This window comes from Rattus rattus, chromosome 1 (genome assembly GCF_011064425.1).
Source record: "Rattus rattus isolate New Zealand chromosome 1, Rrattus_CSIRO_v1, whole genome shotgun sequence".
Taxonomy (NCBI): domain Eukaryota; kingdom Metazoa; phylum Chordata; class Mammalia; order Rodentia; family Muridae; genus Rattus; species Rattus rattus.
This window is the reverse complement of record NC_046154.1, coordinates 65,232,609-65,250,473: the sequence shown is the minus strand read 5'-3', so window position 1 is coordinate 65,250,473 and position 17,865 is coordinate 65,232,609. Positions and strand designations below refer to the sequence as shown.

The following is a 17,865-nucleotide window of genomic DNA, read 5'->3' as shown; positions in this document are numbered from 1 at the left end:
CGAGCGGAAGTTTCGACAACGCTCGGTTTTATAATTTGTTTTGAGGAAGTTTTGGTTGACTTGATTTTTGTTTTAAGTGATTTAAAAGTGACGGTCGACTTTAGGTTTATTGAGTTTCGTGTTTGGAAGAAGGGGGGCTAACTTTTTAAGTTGCTTTCCACTGCTATTCTGGTTATGTTTCAGTATCTCCAGAGGCAGTTCTTTAGGTAATTTATCTTGATTTTTATTACCAGGAAAGGATTAAAATAATAGTGTGTAATTGTCCCCCACCAAAGAAGTAACATGATTAGCCCTTTTCCTCTGTAACTTGTATAGGACCTCTTGAAAACTAGGTTGAGCCCCCAAGTAGGCATTTTTGGTTTGTGTTTAATAGACTGTTTTTGCGGAAGGGGGTGGGCTTTATGAAAACGTTTTCTTTACATTATATTAGGTCTTTATTTTATATGTAGGCATTGTTTTCATGATGTGAGAGAAAGAAAGAAGCCTGGAAAGTATCCAGAAGGCTCTTGAAGTTTTATAAGTTCTGAAGAGCATGAAGTAGTGACCAGATCCTTGCCGGACAGTGTGGACTCGGCATATTTTAAATAGGCTATTACGAGATGAAAACTACAAGACATTTACTGTTTGAACATCTTTATAAAAAATGGAAGTGGAAAGAAAAATGGAGAGCAAGAAAACTTTCTTTGTGTGTGTTATCATTTTTCCCCCTCATTTTGAAATCAGTTTTCTTGATTTGCCCCGGAACTGAAACTATATTAAATACAGTAGTTAACTATTTAGGGTAATTATGGAACATTAATTTATTAACTTTAACAATAATTTTCTTCAGTGATAGTTTTTTGTTGAGTGTGCTTTGCTGGAGATCCTGACGCCTTGAGGTTAGATATCATTACATTTTCCCATAATCGCCACTATTGTCTTACTTGTGTCTTAAGTATTTTTAGCATCTGAACATTGTAGGGGCTCTTAAGTCTAAATGTAAAAAGGGGAAAATGTAACCTGATTACTAACATTTTAGGGATAAAATGTAGAATTAAAAGACAATATGGAATTTAAAGACATTTTAGGATAGATAATTCTCTAATCATAAACAAGAAAGGGCTAATAATAATTCTTTAAAACATCTTCTTGCTGTATTTAATGACTATGACTAGTTGCTTAAAAAGTAACCCCCAGATGTCACAAAAGTTTTAAAAAGTGATAAACTTTGTTATTACATAGTTTTGTAATGTAGAAAAACAAAAACAAAAACCTCTTGCTGAATCTAGCTAGAGTAGATGCAGTTAAGTTAAAAATAAAAAGGTAAAATTTGATCTTTTCACTAGGGGCTTTTAAACAATGACAATAAATTATATAGAAAGTAAATCAGTTATTTAATCTGTCCATGTTAGTGCCCTGATGTGCTTGCTATATTTGCAGAGTCTCAGGCTGTTCTTTTTATATTTCAAATGTTAACACTCTTTTCTGGTCCCCCCCATCCCATCCCCTCTCCCCCTGCTTCTATGAGGGTGCTCCCCCACCTACCCACCCACTCCCTCCTGCCTCCCTGCCCTAGCATTCCTCTACACTGGGGCCAAGGGCTTCTCCTCCCATTGATGCCCCACAAGGCCATCCTCTGCTACATTTGCAGCCGGAGCCATTCCTTGCTTTTCTGTGTGGGAAACTCTGGGATAGTGTGTGTGTGTGTGTGTGTGTGTGTGTGTGTGTGTGTGTGTGTGTGTGTGTATAAAATCATAATCAGGAGGAGGTTTGAGATGAGCAGGGAAGTAATACACATGGGTATGGGGGAAATCTGTGTTGACTTCAGGGGTAAAGAGGTTAAAAGATAGAGTTAGTTTAGTGTCAAGATTTACTTGTTGATTCTCTAGCATTTTCAACTTTATTGTGTAGTCAACATTTTAAGCAATATAGAGTTATTGCGTGCATGATAGCAGAGGGTGGAACCTCTTCCAAAACCCTTGAAACCCTGGTCCTGGTTTTATCAAATATGTCCTGTTTCGTATTTTCTAGCTGATCCTAGCTATTGAGCACTTGAAGCCAACTTACAAATTACACAGAATTCACTAAGTGATTTCTATGTTAAAAGAAATACTCTTTTGAGACACCATTATTTTAATATCACAAATAGCACCGATATTTTGAGCAAAACAATAGTTCTAGTAACTTAAAGATACAATTTACATTGTCAGTGCTCATACTATGCTATTCTTTGGCCCACTTCATTCCCTGCTTGCGATGCCTCTGACACATCAGTCTGGTGTTAGAAACTGGGGGGTTGGGGGCATTAAGAAAACAAGCAATGGGTGTCGATCCTCTTTCTACCCCATAAGCCTGAGTCTTCACGACACTGATTCACAAGAAGTCTGAGAGTCTAACCCACAGCCCTTTCCTGGGTTTGAGAAAAGACAGTAAAGACAAGAGTCAGCTCTGCCATTTGCAAAGTGGAGTTTGTTTGCCACAGCAAATCCAGCCCGTGGACTCTCCTAGTCCTGTCCAACTCAGCTGTACTTGCTTGCCAGGGGCATAACAACTGGAGTTAAAAGACTCATACCCAGATGGGGAAATTAGGGCCGTGTGTGTATAGGCTGTAGCCTTATTGAAGCTGCTTTCAAAGTAATTGGGAAGAAATCAAGACATAGTATGATTTAATTATAAGTCCTCTAGGGTGGATAGTGTGTAGGAGTCTGTGGCTCAGGAATACATTTAGACTTTTCACTTACTTTGAGTTGTTTACAGTTCATGTTGTAGTATGTGTGTGTGTGTGTGTGTGTGTGTGTGTGTGTGTGTGAGAGAGAGAGAGAGAGAGAGAGAGAGAGAGAGAGGGAGAGGGAGAGAGAGAGAGAGATTCATATGATTCAGAAGATGGAAAAAATATAAAGTTTTCTTCTGCTGAGGTAATTCTTTTATGGATTGTCTTCATTACGTTTTAAGTTGATGCCCTTTAGTGGGGTTGCTGGTGGGAGAAACCTGCTGTGTCTAAAAGCCAGTCTAACCTGACAATCGATACCTTCAATTATCTCTGTCCATTTCAGGTAGACTTTGACCATGTTAGTAAGCTGAATGTGTGTTGGATAACCTAAGAGAATTCAGCCCTGAATGTCATGCCCCAGAACATGTGGGCCAAGTGATTTTTTTTCTCATTGATTTAAATATGACATTCAATGTCTAGTCGAGACCACTATTTCTATACCTCTAAATTGAAAATTGTTTAGAATTTTCTAAACTATAGGTTTTATTATAGGCAAGGGACCGATAGCTCAGAGTCCCACGGATGAGAACCACCACCTAACACAACCTGAGATTGCTGAATTATGGTGCACCAGTGCACGCTCCCTTTCACAGGTCACTGTTGAGTCACGCGTGGAGCTTGTTAACTGTTTCCTGACTTAAGCCTGGCCGCTTAGTGGTCATCTCAACTCGAGTCATTAAATTCTTTTGTGATTCTTAAATACCAACAGTGAATTTGCTTTGCACCCTCAAAGCCCTGGGTCCAATACCCAGCACTGAAATAAAGCAAAACCAGATTAAAATGTGAGTGGTTGGATGGAGGTCTGAGCTCTTTGGCTCTACAGGTAAGTGGAGCCTTTTAAAAAACGAGAGCTCCAGTAAGCTTTAGCCAGAACTGTCACGTTCCTGCTGCTCCATTCTGTCGCTTGGTGATTCCTGTCCTGTCCTGTACTGTCCTGTGCCAGAACTCAAAACTGGCTTTCCTTTTTTCTTTTGTTTTAATGGATAGAGCGTGGAACTTAATTAAACTTAAAAAAAAAATTAAACAAGTAAATCCCAGTTTTCATCCTGACTTCAGTAACTCTGAAACACCACTCGACCCCACTCTACACCCGACAGATAGCCTCCAGTGACGGATTAAAGCCCTCGGGGCTGTTGTTATTTTTTTTTTGTCTTTGGAGATGGGATTAGGACGAGGTTTTATGTACAAGCAAAGGAAAAGTTTGGATTGCATTTCAAAGTAACAGATAATAGTTCTGCCTCGATTGGTACAGGATGACTAGCTTCCATTTGCTTTTAGTAATGAAGCAGTTAGAATTTTATAGCATTTCAATTCCTGGAGACAAATTTCTAGTTTTATATAAAAGGGAAATTTCATTAAGTCCTCTTGATCTTATTAAATATTTAGTCAAATTAACCCAAAGATATTTGGAGTTTGTGTGTGTGTGTGTGTGTGTGTGTGTGTGTGTGTGTGTGTGTGTGTGATTTATCACTTTCAACCACCAGTAACTGAGAATATTTTGATGAAAAAAGAGAAATAAATGAAAATAAAATGAGGAAAATGTAAAATCCAGACCAATTGGATTAATTTGTAAAGCACTAAATCTTCAAGATGATTTTTCCTGTTTGAGGATTTTCAGGTTCTGGTGAAATGCCCATGTAGCCAAAATAATGACAAAGACGATGAATTTGAGAGATCTATTTTCCTTTATGATAAATGTATTGGATAATTTTTCAAAGCTGATGTCCAGAATTTTCTGTTTCATTTAACACTTGATCAAAACAATAAATAAAAAAGGGAAAAGTAAGTCCCAGTTAAGAAAAAAAATTTATTTAAAGGCCTGTCCTTGTTTTGAAGAATTCATTTTACCAATCACTAGTGTTAATAGTTTTTTTGCTTTGTTCTTTTTTTTACATTTTTTTTGTTTTACAAAATTTAACTAAATTACAAGCAGTAAGAAAACTGCTTATTTAGAAATAATTGGCAAGTTGACAGGCTTTAGCACTAATTAGCTAAGCTAAAAATAATGTATGCTGGAAATACTAAAATATCAAAACAGCTTGTCATTGTTATTCACTTGCAGTTCAGAATCCATCTCCAGATATTAACTCATACTCATACAGAATGGCCTTCTGGGGCCAGAGCATCAATATCACCCAAAGCTGTTTGTCAAAATCGAGTAAAATATGTGTCTCGCCTGTCTTAGTTGCCAGAGCAGTACCGACTGCAGAGTTGCCTGTGTCTTCTGATCGTCTTCTGTGCCCTGTGCTTTGTGTGCACTATGGGAGACCTTCTCCACAGTTCTCAGGATTTGGCTGCCATGATCTTTTTATTTTACAGACTAGAAAACTGGCCTGGAAAGATTAAAGATTTCAGAAACCTCCAGAATGGTGCAGTCTGTGTTTCTTGTCTGATCTCTGCTTTTAATTTGCTGTATATCATGATATTTAAGCAGATACTGTGATTTTTTTTAAGGTTGGTTTGAGAATCACTGTGTCATAGTGTGTGTGTGTGTGTGTGTGTGTGTGTGTGTGTGTGTGTGTGTGTGGTGTGTGTGTAAGTGCACGCGCACCCGTATTCTTTCTTAAATCTTAGAATTGGTTCAAGCCTCATGTCCATGCCCATGGAGGTATAGGAGAGACTACTCTAAGCATTAACTTATGACCCAGAGGTGAAGTGTTAGGTTAGGGAAGCAAGTCTGCTGGTTTAGATGGATTGTAAACTGTCTCTGCTGATCATTCCAGGAAAAACATGGAACAATTTTCTCCTGAACCTTAACGAATGAATAAAAGGATTACTACCACCACCACCACCACTACCACCACCATCGTCACCACCACCACCACCACCACCACCAGCACCAGCACCTCCCCCTCCTCCTCCTCCTCCTCTTCCTCCTCTTCCTCCTCTTCTCCCCCTCCTCCCCCTTCTCCTCCTCCTCCTCTTCTCCCCCTCCTCCTCCTCTTCCCCTCCTGGTACTTTGAAAGTTCTAATGTCAGTGTGGGTTAGATATAGTAGCAGGGCTGGCTCAGTGTGTAAAGGTGCCCGTCACCGCTGATGTTCTCAGTTCTGTCCCAGAGCCCATATGGTGGAAAGAGCAAACTGACTGACCTTTGACTGTCACATGTGTGTTAACACACATACAAACACACACCCCGACTTTCAGGCCCTCTACGACTTGAATTTAAGCTCTCTTCTGTGTCTTCCCACTGGTATCTATCTGAGACAAGAAGCTGACAAGTTAGTTTGTATTTTGTGGTAGGTAAAGGTCTTGTACAAGCATAAAGACCCCCTTCAAAGCTAATGTGCTCTTTTCTTTGAAAACCAGTGTGGGGGACATGGTAAGGCAGCAGAAGCATCTGACTGAAGAGTGGGCAGAGTTTGCAGACTAAGTGAAGCAATAATCACATTACAGAGAACATTAATATAGATGAATATTAAAAATATTTGTGTGGAGAGAGGTTCAAAGGTCAAAACAAAAGTGTTAAAATATTAGGGGATTTAAATTTTAAAATATAAGTATAGAATACGTTTCATAGCGTATAAATGATATTTAGACAGCAAAAATATTAGAACTTTAGGGTATCTGTTGGATCACAGTGAATATATTCCAGGAAAGCAAAGTCTCTGAGAACATGAGAGGTGGGCTTTAGGAAAAAACATCCCAAGGACAGCCATCCCTACACAAAAGAGTATCCCAAAGTGGTTTGCAGATGGGACGACATTGTGTTTCCTATGGAAATTAGGGGATACACAAATTTATAGCACTGAGAGAAAACACTGGAACAAACAATACATTATCAGAAATGGAATTCCCAGAGTGCAAGCACCCAGCATTCTAGAAAATAACACTGGATTATGCACGGTCATCTATGGGGATGAGCAGAGAAAGAAGCAGAGTGCTCATTAGCTACCAGGACTGCTCAGTCTGAGCGGCAGGCTGCTGGAAGGTTGCTGTGGCCGGCTGGTCGGCCTCAGCGTGTATAAATATAGCACTCCACACTACCCCTCATGGCTTCCAGTCAGACGTTAGGGACCGTACACAGACCTCAGACTCCAAAGCCATGAATTCCAGTCCCAGCTCAGCACTTAACTCCCTTCCGTATGTGTTGCCTTGGACAAAACTTAAAGCTCTCTGCCCTGCCATCCTCATTTCTTAAATGAGATTAAGCTGAACTAATGCCTTTCGCACAGAGACTATCAAAAAGAGCTCACATATTTGCAAGTTGTGTACAGGCACAGTTTGGCTCTGTAGCAGAGGAGGAGTCTTTCGGAATTACTTCTGAGAAAGAAAGTGGACAAAAGGACAGACCTGTGTTTTTCGTTCTTTTCACTGTTAAAGTGTTTGAGCCTTCAGGAAGTCATCTGAATTCTAGGTTTCCTACCTAGAGTCTGTAGATCATGGGGAGTCTGGACAGAATTCGGGAGTCATGGGTTGGTACGCTGTAAAAATTACATTGACTTTTACTAATCTCTAATTGAAATTTAGGACTTTGACACGTTTACCATAACTGCGGTGACTGTCGGGAGTGGATTTGGATACTTTAATTTCATATTACAGTTATTCCTGATACTTGAAATGATTTATGTATCACATACTGTGGACATTATGGTAACCATGAGAATTGGTATTAGACCTATGTTGAATCTATTAATAAAGAATTACATATAGGTGTTGCAGTAAAATTATAAAAAAATCTTTCTTTTATCCTGCACTAGATCTGGCACTGTAGGGCCTCATGACATCTGTTAGATATTTTCATCTCAGTCAGCAAAGCGTCTCACCCGCTTTGCTCCATCCCATATCACACTGCCGATGGCTACTCTCTGAGCCTGGCAACAGTATCTACCCATCTAGTTCCCAAGGCAGGTTGCCACCATGCCAGACATACACATCTCAATTTTGTGGCACGGCCCAATGTGTCCAGCCACCACACACTCTCTTGAACTCAATTAAATCGCCACATGAAAGAACACACAACACAATAACCTCTGATCCAATTGATAAGATATAATTTGCTCATCTAGACATACAAAATCCTGTACACATCCATCCCTTAAGAATATTCATAACAACCTGTAAATGTGCAGAAAGGAATCTTAACATCAGCCTCCATGTTCTCTCAGCTGCCCGTTCTTCCAGTCTCCTCCTCTAAAACTTTTCTCCCGCCTATTATTCCCTCTCGTCCAATGACAGGCCTTGTTCTATCTTGTACCTGCTTACACCTGAGTAATGACATCATCCTACATATAGGGACTTGAGGCAACTCAGTAAGTAGGTTGAAAGTGCTTGCCTTTTAAGCATAAAGACCCCAGTTCAAATCCCAGAACTCACATTAAAAAAAAAAAAGAAAGAAAGTTGGCCACAACAGTACATGTTTGTAATCTTAGCACTTGGGAGGCAGAGGCAAGAGGATCCCGAGTCCAAGGCCAGCATGAGTTGCATGGTGAGAACTTGTCTCAAAATAAAATTAAAAAAAAAATAAATGAAATCTCTTAGTATTGTAATATAATAAAAACAGTGACTTGTGTGATGCAAGGCATGTGTTTCATTCTGTTGTCCAGGAAAGCACCATTTCTGTCTGTCTTGAAAGCAGGTCAAACTGTCCTAGCCTGCTCAGGACTGAAGGCCATAGTTGAATGGCAAGGGACACACACAGTCTTGTGTTAATATCTTCTGGACACCTAGACAGTGCCTGAATAGGGACCATCAGAGAGCTTATCTGGAAACACATACAAAAGGCAGATGTTTGCATTTTACTTTAAATTTCCTATACTTGACGACGTAGTTCATTTCACCCATAAAAGGGACAGTGACTGAGACCACTCTGCCCCCAGGGATCTTTGCTCAGCCCTCAGTCACAACACTGACTGGACCCTTAATAAAACATATCTGTCCTCAGCTGCTTTAGTCTGAAGTCTTGGTCTTGTGCCATACTCTCTGCTGACTTAGCACCTTTTAAGACATAATGAGAAGGTTGTTCTGGGCTATCTTTTGCGGCCACTGTTGGCATCAAAAGTCGTCCCTTCCCATTCCACTTTATGTTTTAAAGAAATGGGATTCATCTACAAAGCACAGCAAATAAGATAGTATTTAATGTCTACACCATGTTCATTTCAAGTGAATGGGCATTTGAGGCTCCTTAATCACAGAAATTTAGAGGAATGGTCATCTTGGGAATTGGCATTGTTCTTCATTTTGTTTGACCATGGTGGCCTTACCATTGAGAAAGCATGTGTTCAAGTTTTTGATAACATGGAACAACCATAAGCCCCATGTACTACTTCTGGGGCTGAGGAGATGGCTCAGTGGGCAAGCAAACTTGTTATGAAAGCAAAAGGACATGGGTTTGAATCCTCAGCATCCACATAAAAAACTTACCTGGCATGGTCATGAGTACTTGTAAGTCCAGTGGAGGATCTGGGTAGGGTTCTCTCCAGCCAGGTTAGTCTGAAGACTGGCTTTGTGTTTAATGGGAGATGCTGCCTTAAAAAATATGATTAGAACCATAGAGGAAAACACCTAGCATACTTCTTGACCTGTGCATATGTGGCCATGGGCACATGCATCTGCACACACCTATACACCCACCCACCCTCACACACACGAACATTTTTAAATCTAGAAGGCTCCAGATTCTCTTAGGGGCTAACGACTATCAAGGTCAGGGAAGGTAGGGTAATTTCCAAGGCTCCTGAAAGGGTAAATGGTAGACTGGAGAGTCTATAAATGGCTAATCTTGCCTTTCTAACACAGTAACCTTTCTTGGGAGTGTTTTCTACAAAGTTATACATAGGATCCACTGGTCACATCCCTTGTGAAAGCTGGACCAGTATATTTTACTTATTAAAGATTTTAAATTAAGCTCACTTTAAAAGCACTCGATGCCCTTGCAGAGGACTTGAGTTCAGTTCCTAGCACCCACGTGGATGCTGACAGCCACCCTTACCTCCAGTCTCAGGGGATCTGATGTCGTCTTCCGGCCTCTGTGGAAGCCAGGCACTCATGTGATGTGCAGGCAAACACAGAGGTGAATACATCTCTGCCACATCTGCAAGTATGAAGTTGAAGAACAACGGCTTCTGTTCATTATTTACGAGAAGGGTGTTCTAAATGCTTCACATAAAGCAGACCAGGGCTCACAACAACCCAGCCATCCAAGCAGGCATTCTTACCCTCTCTGTTTTACAGATGGGAGGACTCTGCGGCATGGGCCCTCGGACTTGGTACTCCTCACATCTTAGCCGGGCTATTGGTTGTAAGAGGGAGATGGGCCCATCCACTGTACAGTGTTTAGCACCATTCCTGGCTTCCTCTCAGTTGTGCCAACCAGAAATACCCTGGCTAAGCCAGGCATCCCTTGAATTGCTCCTGGTTGAGAATTACTGTTGTAAACCTGTAACAGAAATGTACGTTCTCGAAAAACTGTCTTAGTGACTTTTACAGTGACTCATGGTTGTGACTGGACAAGTTACACATTGCAGACCCTGTGTCTGCACATCAGAATGCACTTGCGTGGGGGCAGATAAGAGCTAAACCTGACCCACATTACTATTTTGTAGCATTTCCTCATGTCGTTTCTAGTGAGAGCCAAAGGCCACAAGTTTTGATCTGCTTTTAACTTCTTTTAATTGCCCCCAATTCATGTATTGTTTCTTTTTAATATTTCCCCTTGACTTGACCCATCAAACACACAGACAGGCTTACTTTTCTCTGTGTAACAGAGAACTTAACATATCTCAGTTGCTTCACAGTAAGGATTTATGTCTCAGCCAAGACCAACAGCTGCCAAGAAAAACATACCCAGTAATGAATAACTCACAAAGATTTGGTAAAGAAAAAGGAAAGTTATATGATGAAGTATATTACTAAGGTATTGGGTTTTGTTTATTCAGTGTGATAACCTGTTAAATTCACATAAGTCAAACGAGACTGAGGTTTTTGGTCATTGTTTCTTTGTAATTTTATATTTTAGTTTCAAGAGCAGGTGGAGAGTATTGGGGGGAGGGGGGCGTTGAGATTGATTGGTTTAAATCCTAGCCGTGCCAAACATGCTAACCACATGACTGGTGTCTTTTTTTTTCTAAAGGTTTGCTTCCCCACCAGTAAAATGAGGTAATGATGTGAAATCGATCACGTTGTTGAAGAGTTGAAATGAGAGATTGTGCATCAGAATCCAGCTCAGGTCCCTGCCTGTAAGTTTCCCCTTCCCGTCCCCAGCCAGCTTATCTGATAACTTTATCTTCATGGTCTTTAGCTCTAAACTGCCTGGAGAACAGGGTGGGGACATTCAGTACTCAAGATCATTGTACATCGAGACATTTATATTTAAAGAGAGCAGGGTGGCAGAAGGAGGGGCTAAAAGGGGCCACAGAGGGTCTGTGGAACCAAGCCTGCCCTGTGCTTCCAGTTTTAGCTGACATTTGAATGCCTACTGTGTGCTGGACACTACGCAAATCCTGGAGATACAAAGAGGGCAAACAATAGAAGTTAGCTATTCTCTCCCTGTTCCCTGGCTTAGTAATTAGTTAGTCATGTGATGTCTTTGTACCGACTCCTTCCAAGAGATAACTGCCGGGAATGGTAGTTTGGCTGAACTCAGAAAGAATGTTGGGAAGCACAAATGCTATCTGCCCTGGGAAAGAGACAAAGGCTGTGACAGCGCAGGATTTGATAGTCCTGTGCTACAGCCTTTCAGCTTGGGGATCTGACCCAGTATGATATCACGAAGTCAGCTTTGTGGGTATGATTTAAGCAGAATGTTATTTAACAAATGATAGAAAATGTTAAAGTGAGTTGCTCATAGTGATCTCTTGCTTTGCAAAACATTGTTTTAGTCTTGTACACATTTGGTACATGTCACACTATATAAAATACCTTTCTTGCAATGACTCCCATGAAAAATGTAACCATTTCTTTCTCCCCCGACCCCTGCTTTTGTTTTTTCCTTTTGGAATTGCATACACATTTATCTTTGTGGTTTTTGTTTTTGTTTTTTGTCTTTTTTCCCCTGGAGCTGAGGACTGAACCCAGGGCCCTTGTGCTTGTTAGGCAAGTGCTCTACCACTGAGCTAAATCCCCAACCCCTGCATGCACACTTAATAGTTTAAGTCCTGTTAATAGAAGGGCTGATCAACTTGTTTTATCTTGGCAGCCATCTGTCAGAACTTCAAGTCTGCTTTCATGAGCACCTTTGTGTAGAGAATGTGTAATTCAGTAAGTTTGTTGAGGAAGCAAATAGTCACGTATTTAGACACTTAGGCACCAGAGTGATGGTTTCTGATTTACAGCCACAAGGCCTGATTATCTTGTTACACAGCAAGAATTTATTGAAACATCGTTAGATGTAAGCCCAGAAAGAAGATGCAGTGCCATGTACCATGTGCTGGGAACATGTCCAGTATCCAGGGTTAGGAGCCATAAACACCACTTTACTATTTGACCTCGTTTTATTCCACAAGTGTAGAGAGAGAAGTGAAGCCCTACAGTGAGGATAGGAAAGTTGCTCACGGAAGGGGAAGTGCCTGGAAACCTTAAAAGAATGAAGGTTGAGGATAAGAGAGGCTCAGAAACTAGAGAGAAAAGCCCCCTTTGTTTCTATCCTGAAACAGAACTGGGTTTGAAATTGGTTCTGCTTTTCTCAGCTCTGTGGCCCTTGGTGGAACACTGGACTCTTGAACTCTTGATTGTCCTACATGTGAAAGTTCATGGCAACATTTCACAGGGTGATTACCTACATAGTTATGATAAGCAGCAAGTTTGTATGGAAAGTGTCCATTGTGTCATAAATGGCCAGAACGTAATTGTCCCTGAACTCTAACCTTGTTAGAGAGAAGCCAGTGCCTTGCTAGCTCCTCTGTTGCTGCCATAAAACACCATGACCAAGGCAGCTTGTAAAAGAAAAGCATTTAATTGTGCTTACAATCTCAGAAGGTTAGAGTCCACAATGGTGGAGGGAAGACAAGGTGGCCGAACAACTGAGAGCTCACACTGGGAATGGTGTCCTTGCGTGTTTTGAAACCTCAAAACCTGCCCCAGTGACACATTTCTAAGACAGCCAACCTCCTAGTCCTTTCCAAACAGTTCCACAAACTGGGGACTGAGTATTTAAACCACCACAGTCAGATTTGCATTTTCCAAGACAGTTTCTATATGCACACTCGTGGAAACAAAATGGACAAGATGAAAGTTTAGAAAGCTAACCTCAGTTGCATACTCCTTTAGTTTCCAGACTGTGCCCTTGTGGCTGTTGGCTTTGTCTCGGTTTGGGGATAAAGGAAAAGGGACTCACTGAGGGCATCCTTCTACGTCTGCTTGCTGCTCATTCCATTTTTGTACCATACCCCACTCACAGTAGTGTATCCTGAGTACATTTAGTGTAGATTTGGCCTTTCATGTACATTAGGGGTATTTATAGAGTCTAGTTTTTACTTCTGTGAATTAAGAAAAGGGATTCCACTATCCAGTCCGGTCAAATAACTGTGCCACCCCCAACGTGGATGTTCTGACTCTTCAGTCTCCATGTCCCCAAATTAGTGACTGTAAAGTCTCATTGTTTCCTAGAGTTGCTTAAAGCAGGACCTCATTTACAGGAGATAATTCACGGGTGAGGCATAGCAAGCCACATTAGTGAACACAAAACAGTGATACCCTTGTCCAAGAAGGTACCTGTTCTGGCATGAAATTTATTAAACATCAGAGAAATGTACCTTGGAAAATGGATCCCTTAAAAAAATCCATTTGTCTTAGAGGGAAGGATCAAAACAGAGCTGACCACACTTGCCGCCATTAAATATAGGTCCTGCCATCTCAGTAGCTATGCAGTGTCCTACCTCTGTCCATGAGTGGCTTTGCTGTGTGTTTTCTGCTCTGCTCTTTGCAGATTGACATTAACATGCCCAGCCATTCATAGAGGCACTAGACTTTTTAAATGAAAAGTTTCTGCTTGGTCAGGTGTGAGTCTAAAACACAGGGTACTTAAGAAAGGCCTAGAGTTGCAGTTCTCATATTGCCCCTCAGTATACTAGGAGTGTGCTGTGGGGGAGTGAAGAAAGGTGTTAGGGGCCCAGGGACATGGGAACAGCTATTTTTGATCTTTTCCCAGATCTTGGAATTCTTTATTCCATTAGTTTCCAACATGAAATGCTTTAAATAATTAAAATTTCTGTATGGATATTTTGTCATTCATGAGCTACTGACTTTTAGAAGCTGGTATTTAATACATATATGAAATTTGATATTTATTGGCAAAATATTACAATTACAATTCTGAGCCCTTACGGAATAATGTTTTCCTTTGATATTTTATTCCTCCAGCCATCTCTGGCTGCTTTGGGGCTGTTGGATTTTATCTCTCAGACTGTTAAGTACATTGTGAACTTCTCTGGGTCTCTGAACAGTTATTGTGATTTAGGGAATACCACCAAACACAGGGAAAATAGTTAAATAACATAAAGTCAAAGTTATTTTTTAAAGATCCAATTAAAATTATGAAATGTCTTAAAGCTATTGACTGTTCTTTAAGATAGATTAAAGAAAAGAATTTTCTTTAATTTTTTCTGATCATCTCATACACGATGAGTACTAAATCCTCACCATTTCCACCCCCCTTTCTCTCTCCACTCCAACTCCTCCTGTGCTTTTCCCCGCTCTCTCACAGATTCATGGCCTCTTCTAGGTTAGCATTGTTGCAGACGTACACACACAGCCTGCTGCGTGCACTCGGTGGCTCGCTCCCCACCAGTGTGCACGAGTTTAGGGCTGAGCACTTGGGATTGGAGAACCTAAACCTGTTCTCCCTCTCTGCAGCCACTGGTTGCTCGTCTAGAAGCAGAGCCCTGTGTCATCCACTGTCCATGTTGGAATGCCACCTGGTGTTGTTTTCATGCAGGTCTTGTTTAGGCAGCAGACCGTTGAGATTTCATGGGTGTGCAGCATCCTTGTCTGAAAGACACTGTCTGGAAACAAGCATCCTGGTCCTCTGCTTCTTACAATCTTGATACCCCTTCAAAGCTAGGGAATTTCTTTTTTAGTTTAGTGTCTGCCAGTGGGTTTTCATATGTATACTAAGTTGAGAGACTGTCATGGGTGTAGTTAACTGAGTATCATTTCCCACAAATGCCAAGACTTCAAGTGATTTTCTAGAACAGGCTTAATTTATTCATGACTCCTTTTCACCTAAGAAATGTATACATATATAAAGTAGGTATTCAAATCAGCTATATATATATGTATATATAGCTTTATGTTTATATATATTTATATATAGCTATCCATATAAATATATACATATATATATAGTCACCTGACAATGAGTTAGAAACTTATTTTAAAACCATATAATTTTGTCATTTAGTATATACATGGTAAAATTCCATAGTAATGAGATGGGTATGTTTATTTACCTTTACATAAAGAAATCTTGGCTGGATATTTAATACTGCAAAAAGGCGCACACTAAGTACTTTTCAGAGTTGGTCTGTATTTCTATTTTATAACCGTTAGTGGAGATGCCCCTTCACATACATACAGAGTCCATGTAAAGCAGACGTTTGTTTAGGGCCATTTCCAAACTTTTTGGAAATGGTGTCATAATTTAGAAATAACCATGCAGTGACTTGGTACATTGCACAAATAATTGAATGAATAATTAAATGAATGAATTAAGTGAATAATTAAAATGAACTAACCCTCTAGAAGCTTATTCAGCCCAAAGGCTTAAAAGTATGCAGAAGTCCTGGGGAGTGAACAGCTGCCTCCCCCGGCACGATTTTCATGAAGGAAACTGCTGTATTTTACTAGGATTGGTGACTCCAGGCTTAGATGTGGTTTTCACTATTGGATCCTCTGGCAATTTCTCTTTTGAAATATCATCTTTTAAAAGTCTGTTAAAATGTAAAAAACCCAGGTGTGGTGGCTCATGCGTTTAACTCACTTGCTGAGACAGGAGGATTCCTATTAAGTTCAAAGCCAGCCTGGGCTCTAGAGTGAGGTCCAGACAAGCCTGTAGAGTAAGACCTGTATCAAACATTTAAAATGACTTATGTAGTTGATCAACTTCCATTGTCAGTCTAAACCGTGGCTTTTGATGAACTGACCTTACATACAGTCGATGAAATTTGCAGTTTGGGAAGTTCAGAGATGGCAACTCTGAGTGAGGGGAGCGGGATTGTGGGGGGCGGTGTTGGTGCTGGGGTAGTCCACACTTCTGATTTATAGCACTGGCAAGCCTGGGCTTTGAGATTCTGAAGGAAGACTTGGAACCTTACCTTGTCAGTTTCCACTTTATTACTTTGTGGTGCAATATTCCCTTCATGCTCAGAGTAGTGTATTCATCTGTGCTTAGGGCCCTACAGTCGTGGGCCGGAAAGTACACTGTCTAAAGTACGTTTGGTTGCCTTTGGTCGTTGGATTGACCTTACGCTTACTTGAAAGAAAACATAAATTTAATTACTTTATATTTACAGTTCCCTAGGACTCTGAGGTGATGCTGAACTGTGGATGCAAACCTTAAAAAGTAGATCTGCGGAGATAGCTTAGCGGAAGAGAGTCTACCCAGCATGCACCAGGCCTTGGCTTCAGTGCCCAGCACAGAAAAAAAGTAATTATTCTAGACACTCACATTTTATCTTCAAAGTGCTCTCTGAATATTAATTAACTTTTTGAAACTTTAAAGGAACTCTAGCCAGCTTTGCCTTTTTGTAGTGAATATCTCACTGAAGGCAGGTGGTATAAAATTAAGCTATAATTGAGTGAAAATAGGACTATTAAAATATCCTTATTAATAAGATGCCTGGGCTTCAAAGAGGAACGATCTAAGTGGGGTAAAGTAAAGTGCTTCTAAGAAAATAATTTACTTCGTGCTGAAGAAAACTGACGCTATTGGCTTGGCCAAATAAAATCTTTCAGTGGTAAGCAAAATAGATAGGTTTTAACTTGATCTCGCACTGTTGAGACTGTGCTGTGATCCTTGGCCTGATATGTGCATTAAGTGTTTCTAGATTTGGGACCATTGTTTTTCCATGCCTAACCTGAGCTATAGCAAAAAGTAATAACAGTAAGTTCAGAATTAATCCATCCGAATGACTGGCCTAAAATATTAGCATGCTTTTAAAACAAAACTTTAGGTGTATATTAAAAGTTTAGAATAGCTTGCCATTTTTAAAGCAATTTGCATGGTGAACTTCTGAAGCTCATTTTCACTGGTGGTTTTATTTTTCAGGCAATTATTCTAATGCAGTACACTGTTCCATAATTGCTGTCCTCTCAGCTAATACTTAAAACCCTCTCCCATACTGCCATGAACTGATACCAGTTAATATTCAACACTGTGGCAGTGTGGAAGGAGGTAAATACCAATTATATATGTAATTCTTCTCAGTTCTGTGTGATCAGGAAACGGCTACAATACAATAAAGAGAAAGATATGGCAAATATATGTACTTATGGTCTGTAGTCGACAAAGGACTGACCCACTAGAGTCTGATTACAGGAGTGCTGACACGGTCCTTTCCAGTGGATCCTTGGTTTCTCATTCATAATCTGGTCTCAGTTAAAAGCAAACATTAGCTCATGCCTTGTCACGTGGTATATTTTCCATAAATGTTCTTCTCTGCTGTTAAACTTGCAATCACTAAGTGACGTTTATAGGACACAAACAGCAGAACATACTCTTTTTTGTTTCTGGCTCACTTATGCCTGAGCAGTTAATATGAGATGATTTTTAACTCTTCCCTAGAAAAGTGCCATCTTGTCTTTTCTAGGGTTTGGTTGGTAGGTGGGTATGGACAAAGGGCTTCCTGTATCTTGGGCTGGCATAAAACTCACTACAGAATAAGATTGACTTTGAACTTCTGATCCTCTTGCTCCCATCTCTTTTTAAAATATTTTGATTAATATTAATTATGCATGTGGTTCCGTGGGAAGTTTTTAATTCATAAACACTCAGTGTTCTTGTGTCCCCACCCTTCCAACCTCTGGAGTCACTCTTCTGCATTCAGTCTTTACTGACCCAGCACAGGGATCTCTCCTGTGAAGCCTCCCGTGACCCCTTCCAGTCAAAGGACTCCTGTTTTCTCTTGTCCTTCTTCATCATAGATGTTTCTACTTTTGCTTGTATTAAAGTATTGTTTCATTT

At 40.4% G+C, this 17,865-nt stretch overlaps 1 long non-coding RNA gene across 1 annotated transcript in view; it reads left to right on the top strand.

Annotated features, from left to right (window-relative positions):
- Positions 1-17,865, top strand: part of LOC116900383 — a 29,348-nt gene that overhangs the window by 792 nt on the left and 10,691 nt on the right. The window contains exon 2 of the long non-coding RNA XR_004387930.1: positions 10,819-10,924. This is a non-coding gene — a long non-coding RNA (uncharacterized LOC116900383). The remainder of the gene's footprint in view (positions 1-10,818; positions 10,925-17,865) is intronic.